General features: G+C 43.7%; 1 long non-coding RNA gene across 1 annotated transcript in view; it reads right to left on the bottom strand.

Annotated features, from left to right (window-relative positions):
• LOC147236854 (uncharacterized) overlaps positions 1 to 6,573 on the bottom strand; it is a 13,278-nt gene extending 6,705 nt beyond the window's left edge. The window contains exons 1-2 of the long non-coding RNA XR_015107342.1: positions 6,429 to 6,573; positions 5,008 to 5,172 (exon numbers count right to left, since the gene is read on the bottom strand). This is a non-coding gene — a long non-coding RNA (uncharacterized LOC147236854). The remainder of the gene's footprint in view (positions 1 to 5,007; positions 5,173 to 6,428) is intronic.
• Between the last annotated feature and the right edge of the window lie 1,487 nt (positions 6,574 to 8,060).

The following is an 8,060-nucleotide window of genomic DNA, read 5'->3' as shown; positions in this document are numbered from 1 at the left end:
ATGCATATTTATATATACACGTGTGTGTATATATATATACATGTGTATACATACACATGTATATACACATATACCTATATATGTGTAAATATATACGTATATATACATATATACACATGTACATATATGTATATATACACATATATAGATGTATATACGTGTAACAGGATACGTATATATATATACATATATATGTATATATACATACACATATATAAATATGTATATATATATATATATATATACAAACATACATGTGTGTATATATACACACACACACGTATATACACACACACACAAAATACGGTGTGTGTGTATACATATATATATATATATATATATGTACACACACACACACACACACACTGTATTTTCCAACCTATAAGGTGTGCTTAGAATCCTTACATTTTCTGAAAAATCATCCGTATGCCTTTTGTATGAATTCTTGTGCTTACTGACCTCCAACCAATTTAATGTGACAAACATCCGTCTAAATGTTTTAGTGTGACTTTGGAAAGCCACCAAGCCGCTCCGCTTGATTGATAGTTGGACCGTCGGACGTCATGTTAAAGTCGGTCTTCGGTTGAACAACGGTTGCAACGTCAGACAACGTTAGATAACTAATTATGAAGTGCTGGAATACAACATTGTTCCAACCTCACACTAACTACGCTGGCAGTCATAAACCAATCAGAAAGCAGTACGTTGTACGCTTACCTCCACCGCTTTTTGTAATAGCGACAGAATATTACTGAGGACATGCTTACGATAAGGAATTCAAACTGAAGGCCATCAGTCACGCAGTAGATGATGGGAGCAGAGCAGAACATGGATGAATCAATGTGTGGAAGTGGAGGAAGCAAACAGATTCTGAGGGAACGAAGTGAGACGGCCCAGTTAGAGGACTAAATTGAACAGTGGGTTATAAAATGGCATTAAACTTGAATAAAGTGTGACTAAACTGACTGTTCGGTTTGGGTTTATATACCATATGTTTCATCATGCACTTTATAACGCAGTGCGTCTTGTGTACAAAAATGGACCTGTTCATTGATATTGCACCTTATGGTCCAAAAAATACTGTATACATATTTATATACGCACCTGTTGTGAGTTTGATGTGATGTAATGGATTTCATGTCATTTGTTATGATGAATGGTAGAATAATTGACTCTAATGACACTAATTTAATTGTGGTTCATTTCTTTTTAACGTCTTGCGTCTTCTTTTCTGATTATCTTATTTTGCAGGGCACGCCTGCAAGCTTTGGCTACATGAATGTTTTCACAAGGTATTTCTCAATTCCACAAAAAAAAACATACACTGCAATCAAAAGGCGGGATTGACTTTGAATATCGGGACTATGACAGGAAAAGGTAGAGTTGGTCGACATGATGCAGAGAAGGAAGGTGGATATACTGTGTGTCCAGGAGACCAGGTGGAAAGGAAGTAAGGCGAGAAGCTTAGGAGCAGCTTTAAGTTGTACTATTATGGTACTGACAAGAAGAGAAATGGAGTAGGAGTTATCTTGAAGGAGGAGTTCGTAAGGAACGTCCTAGAGGTGAAAAGAATGTCAGATAGACTTATGAGTCTGAAACTGGAAATTGAAGGTGTGATGCTCAATGTTGTTAGTGGCTATGCCCCGCAGGTGGGATGTGAATCTGAAGAGAAGAAGTTCTGGAATGAGTTAGATGAAGTGATGCAGAATATTCCCAGAAATGAGAAAGTGGTCATTGGTGCAGACTTCAATGGACATGTCAGTGAAGGCAATAGAGAGGATGAATAAGTGATGGGCAGATTTGGTATCCAGGATAGGAATGCAGAGGGACAGATGGTGGTAGATTTTGCAAAAAGGATGGAAATGGCTGTAGTGAACACCTTTTTCCAGAAAAAACAGGAACATAGGGTAACTTATAAGAGCGGAGGTAGGAGCACGCAGGTAGACTACATCTTGTATAGATGAGGTAACCTGAAAGAGATCAGTGACTGCAAAGTAGTTGTAGGTGAGAGTGTAGCCAGACAGCATAGGATGGTGGTTTGTAGGATGACTCTGGTGACAAGGAAGATGAAGAGGACAAAGGCAGAGCAGAGGACAAAATGGTGGAAGCTGAAAAGGGAGGAGTGTTGCATGGTTTTCATGGAGGAGTTGAGAAAGGGTCTGGGTGGTCAGGAAGAGCTTCCAGATGATTGGACAACGACAGCTAGTGTTATCAGGGAGACAGGTAGAAGAGTACTTGGTGTGTCATCTGGAAGGAAAGTAAATGAGGAGACTTGGTGGTTTGAATGAGGATGTGCAGGAGTGTATACAGAGAAAGCGGTTTGCAAAGAAGATGTGGGATACTGAGAGGACTGAAGAGAGCAGACAGGAGTGCAGGGTGATACAACGTAAGGTAAAGATAGAGGTAGCAAAGGCAAAACAAAGAGCGTACGATGACTTGTATGCTCAGTGGGATTGTAAGGAGGGTGAGAATGATCTATACAAGGATCTATACAGCCCTGGTATTGTATGAGGAAGTCTGGAGTGGCAGAGAAGTATGTTAGACTGGTGCAGGACATGTATGCTAGCTGTGAGACACTGGTATGTGTGCTGTAGGGGTAACAGAGAAGTTAAAGGTGGAGGTGGGACTCCATCAGGGATCAGTTCTGAGCCCCTTCTTGTTCGCAATGGTGATGGACAGGCTGACAGATGAGGTTAGACAGGAATCCCCATGGACCATGATGTTTGCGGATGACATTGTGATCTGTAGTGAGAGCAGAAAACAGGTGGAGGAAAATCTAGAGAGGTGAAGGTATGCTCTGGAAAGGAGAGGAATGAAAGTTAGTCGCAGCAAAACAGAATATATGTGTGTGAATGAGAGGAACTCAGGTGGAACGGTGAGGCTACAGGGAGTGGAGATCAAGAAGCTGGAGGATTTCATGTGCAACAGAGAGTGTGGAAAAGAGGTGAAGAGACGGGTTCAAGCAGGTTGGAATGGGTGGAGAAAAGTGTCATGGGTACTATGTGATAGAAGATTATCAGCCAGAATGAACGGAAAGGAATGAGTCTATCAGAGGAACAGCACATGTTAGATGTTTTGGAGAGAAGGTCAGAGAAGCCAGACTGAGATGGTTGGGTCATGTACAGAGGAGGGATAGAGAATATATTGGTAGACGGATGCTGGAATCGGAGCTGCCAGGTCTGGAGGAAGACCAAAGAGAAGATTTATGGACGTAGTGAGAGGATATGAAGGTAGTTGGTGTGAGAGAGGAAGATACAGAGAATAGGATTAGATGGAGAAAGTTGATTTGCTGTGGCGACACCTGAAGGGAAACGCCAAAAGAAGAAGAACATATAGAGATAGAAAACCATTCACCCTCTCATTCACTCATCATATAGAGACATTCAACCATTCACTCACCAGTTTGATTATCAGTGATCAGTTAAACCTTATCCCTTGTGTGTTTGTGTGCTAGCTTATCAGCGTGTATTGGAGTGTTATCAGCGGCGGGGCAGTTAGCGAGCTGATGGCGTCCCGCCGTGAGTGTTAACCCTCCCGGCGGGAAGCCCGTCTGACCATTTTGTTTTTGTTTCTTCTTTTCTGAGCGCGCCGGCAGGTTTGGGTCGGGTTCGGTTAGAGCCAGCTGTTGTTTTCGCTAACCTGGCTAACGAGGCTAACGGCGGGGTAAAGGGAGGCCGGGCAGGGGGAGGCATGGCGGAGGGAGGCCGCTGGCTGGTTGCGCTCGTGTGTTTACACAACAAACCTTCAATTAGCAGCAAGCGGCGGCAGGAGAGCCTCGCTGATTAGTGGCTGCATGTATGTCTGGTGTGTGTGTGTGTGTGTGTGTGTGTGTGTTTCCGTCCTGATAAAGTGATGATTGAAAACGATTCCAATTAAAACATGGCGGGTTGTTGAGGGAAAATGCCCCGCCGGCGAAAACCAATCCCCTTCTTGGTTTTTGCTCTCAGCCAATAGGAACGCGTTCTTTCAAATGAAATCAGGTCATTTAAACAAAAAACAAAACAAAAAAAAAGTTTGTCATTGATTATTGGTAACTTTGTTTAGCCGGCATGTTTACTACATGCTAATACATGTTATAACTGTATTATAACACGATTAGAGCCTTTTAAATTTTTATGACAAGCGTGCAATAAGATAGAAACTAACCCATAATAGGAAAGTAACTTATGTGTAATGGGAAAATAACGGACGTGTTGTAAGAAAGTAACGTGTAATACTGCAGTAACTAATGCATAACGGAAAGCGGTGTATAATAAAAAGGTAAGTCATGTGTAATAAGACAGTAACTTACATGTAATGAGAAAGTAATGAGTAATAAGAAAGTTACTCACATGAAATAAGTAATGAACATGTAAAAGAAAGTAATTAATGAGAAGTAAGAATGTAACAAACATGTAATAAGAAAGTAACTAATATGTAATAAGATAGTGACTTACATGTAATAGGAAAGTAATGGGTAATAAGACAGTTACTCACATGAAATAGGAAATGAACATGTGAAAAGAAAGTAACTAATCTGTAATAAGAGTAAATAACATAAGACAGCAACATGTAATAAGAAAGTAACTAATGTGTGGAAAAAAAAAAGTAACTGATGTGTAATAAGACAGTTACAAACATGTAATAAGGTAACTACTGTATAAAAAGTAACTTAAGTGTACTAAGACCATAACTCACGTGCAATAAGACAGCAACTAATACGCAATAAGACAGTAACTAATGTGCAATAAGACAGTAACTAATGTGCAATAAGAAGTGTCTTATGTGCAATATGAAAATAACTAATGTGTAATAAGACTGTAACCAACCCTTGTTGCAGAAAGCAAAAGCTTGGCGTGTTAGCCATCAAACACAGATAGGACCGATTGTTCAGAGACGGTAACCCGGGCAACGCCGGCTTTCACAAGTCTTTCACAAAATGTTAGAAATCTGTAAATCCGGACAGTTATAACAGAGTTATAACATTTATAACATTATTATTACATTGCATAAAGTTGACCAGCTCACCTTCATATCGCTGGGCAAGGGTCCGTCCTCGGGCGGGCGGAGGGGGGGGGTCGGTTGCCACGGCGAGCAGCCTGCAAGCATCTTCCGCAGCTAGCTGGACGCCTTTGTGCGTCAATCACGAACAAACGCGTCCCGGAGGGCGGTTTGTCGGGGCGCCGCTCAGACCTGTCACACAAAAATGCCTCGGATTACTTACGTGTCGCTAACAGCGCAACACCCCCACCCCCACCCAACCTCCATTTTGGCGCGATCCGTTTCCGGAACGCGCCAATCGCAGCATCGGACTCTAAGAACCCATATTCGTGTTCAAAATGACTGGAAAATATTCAATATTTTGAATGGGCGTTCCGCAGGGCCAGATTTTGGGGCCCCTGTGTGTACGCAACTGCAAAAAATGTGTTATAAATATTACATTATGATGTCATTTGTTATTTGTATAACCGTAAAAAGTTAATGACACATTCATTTAATTAAAACTAATGGTTTATGTCTATTTAACCTCCTGGGTGTGTTTATATGTTTTTTCTAATTAACTTTTTTCTTCTTACCTAATTTTCAAGTCCACGCCTGCTAGGATTGCATACATGGATGTTTTGATCACGTGTTTTTTTTTTATCGTTTTGTTTTTGTGATTGCCTTCACATCCAGCACAGAGAAACCCTGATTTACCCCCCAACCCCTGTCTGAAGTGGTAAAAATGTAAATATGTAATAAGACAGTTACTAACATGTAATAAAACGCTTACTACTGCATAATAGGATAGTAACATGTAATAAAGTAACAAAAAAAAGTCACTAATGTGTAATAAGACTAACTAAGGTGAAAAAATAAGTTAACTAATGTGTAATAAGAAAGTCACTACCATGTAATAAAGTAACTAATGCGTAATGAGCAAGTCACTAACATGTAGAAAGACTGTAACTAAGGTGTAATAAGAAAATAACTTGTGTGTGATAAGACAATACAAAACCCTTGATGCAGAAAAAGGAAAAGTTTACTGAGCTAGCTATCAAACACTGATAGGACAGGTTGGTTAGATACGGTAACCCGGGCAACGCCGACGTCAAGTCTTCCATAAAAAATTAGAACTCCCTAAATGGGGGCCGCAGTCAAGATTAATTCCGGACTCCTAAAATTCAAGTTTGATTAATATTGTGAAAAGCTTTCTAAAGGTTCCTCCTGCACAGGGGCCTGGAGGCGGGGTTTACCACCTGTCAATCACAGGGTGATCAGGCGTCCCGTCCAATCAGATCGGCCTTCCGTGTCCGATTGGCCTGCGCTTCAATTTGAACTATTATTCAACAATAAAATGCGCAACGAATCAGGAGCGACCATTTCGGGTGCGCTCGCCGGCCATCGCCATGGAGACGAAGATGGCACCGGGTTTCGAACAACACTGCTTTGGCGTCACTCATACTCACCTTTAACACGTTCTTCACCTCCTACTTCTTCTCCTCCTCCTCCATTCCAGCATCCCCTTTGTTCCAGACACCCTGTGTTGACTTTAGTAAGCAGCTTTAATTCCCTTTGAGGCTGCTTTTATCACTGTGAAAACACACACACACACACACACACACACACGAACGGGTTAGTTTCTAATGAGGCATTGTTACGACTTGCACGTGTGTGTGTGTGTGTGTGTGTGTGTGTGTCACGCCCTCTGGGGATCACATCCGTTCACCCTCACCTGCACGCGTGCGAGCGTGTGTTTACTGAACGGCGGTGCGTTCACTGTCTAACCGAGAGCGTGGGAAATTCGGCCGCCGGGGGCGCGAAATCGGGAAGGGTCGTCGTTTGAGGCCTAAAATAACAACGTGCATCATCACGAACGGAAGAAGAACCCTGGCCTAGAGGACGCTCCAAAGTTCTCCTTGCGGGGATCCGTAGGAGTTGATAGACCTGTCAATCAACGCCCGCTAGCCCGCTAGCCTGCTAGCCCGCTAGTTGGGGTGTTCATCAGAAGCCTCCAGGGTGGATGGCTGGGTGTTAGCGCCGCCTAAGCCACGGAACGCCGCCTCGCCCAGCGGCACCTCGGCGCAGACATCCCGCCGCTCGCCCGAGGGGATTAGGGCGGAACAAAGGTCGTCCAGAGTCTGAGACGGCGTCTCCGGCTCGGGATGCTTCCGGGTCTTTTGTCGGGCGCAGGGTGCGTTACAGCTTTCAGCACTCGGGCTGCACGTAATTAGCGCCGGGGTCAAAGGTCAGTGTGGGATTTAAGCCGGAGACCTACTGGTCAGTCAACAAACCCCGGGGACCGAAAATCCCCGTGTCTGCCCCCGCCGCTGACAGATCAGAGTCTACACAAACACACACACACACAGGCGTGCATGCTAGCTCACACACACGGGATGCTAAGTTGAAAACGTTGGGTCGGTTGATTGAAGCTGCGTGCGAACGGCGGTGCGGTTCGACGTCGTCGTGACGCCGCAGCTCTTTGATCAGGTGGCTTTGCATAAACTTGCGCTACTGTTTTATGCAAATGAGCTAGCGTGCAAAGCTAAGATCGTTAGCTTCCTCCTGTCTCCGGGTACAACAGAACTCGGGTCTAGCGGTGTTATAAGATCTGCTTTAAACCACCTCTCGTTATCTCCTTCCGCCTCCACACACGCACACACACACACACACACACTTCACCTTGAACTTGAGATGCTCTTCCTTCAGCGCTGATTTAATGGCACGCGCTCTCCGACTGTGTTACACAACAGCGGGGGCACAGTAGTTCACGGCGGTAGCCGTCAGGCAAATAACACACACACAAATACACACACGCCGTGAATGTAAACAAATGCATCGCCCACCATGTACACAGATCGGTCATTAGATGCAGACACAACAGCGCAACGTTAGCCTTCTAAACAAAATATACACACCCGTGTTTATTGATGGAAACAGGGCGATGTTTACCCACATACATACACACACACACACACACACACAAACCACACACACACCTGATCTACCTGCCTCTGCCAGCTTCCACACGCACACCGAAGCCTGTAATTTAATCCCCCCCAGCTGCCCGGGTGCAGGTAAAGTTCAAGCTTCCTGCCGTG

Source organism: Fistularia commersonii, chromosome 2, assembly GCF_037954325.1.
Source record: "Fistularia commersonii isolate RoL2024-O1a breed Wild chromosome 2, RoL_Fcom_v1.0, whole genome shotgun sequence".
In the NCBI taxonomy this organism is placed as follows: domain Eukaryota; kingdom Metazoa; phylum Chordata; class Actinopteri; order Syngnathiformes; family Fistulariidae; genus Fistularia; species Fistularia commersonii.
Note: the sequence above shows the minus strand (reverse complement) of the source record. Positions and strands in the feature narration are given on the sequence as shown.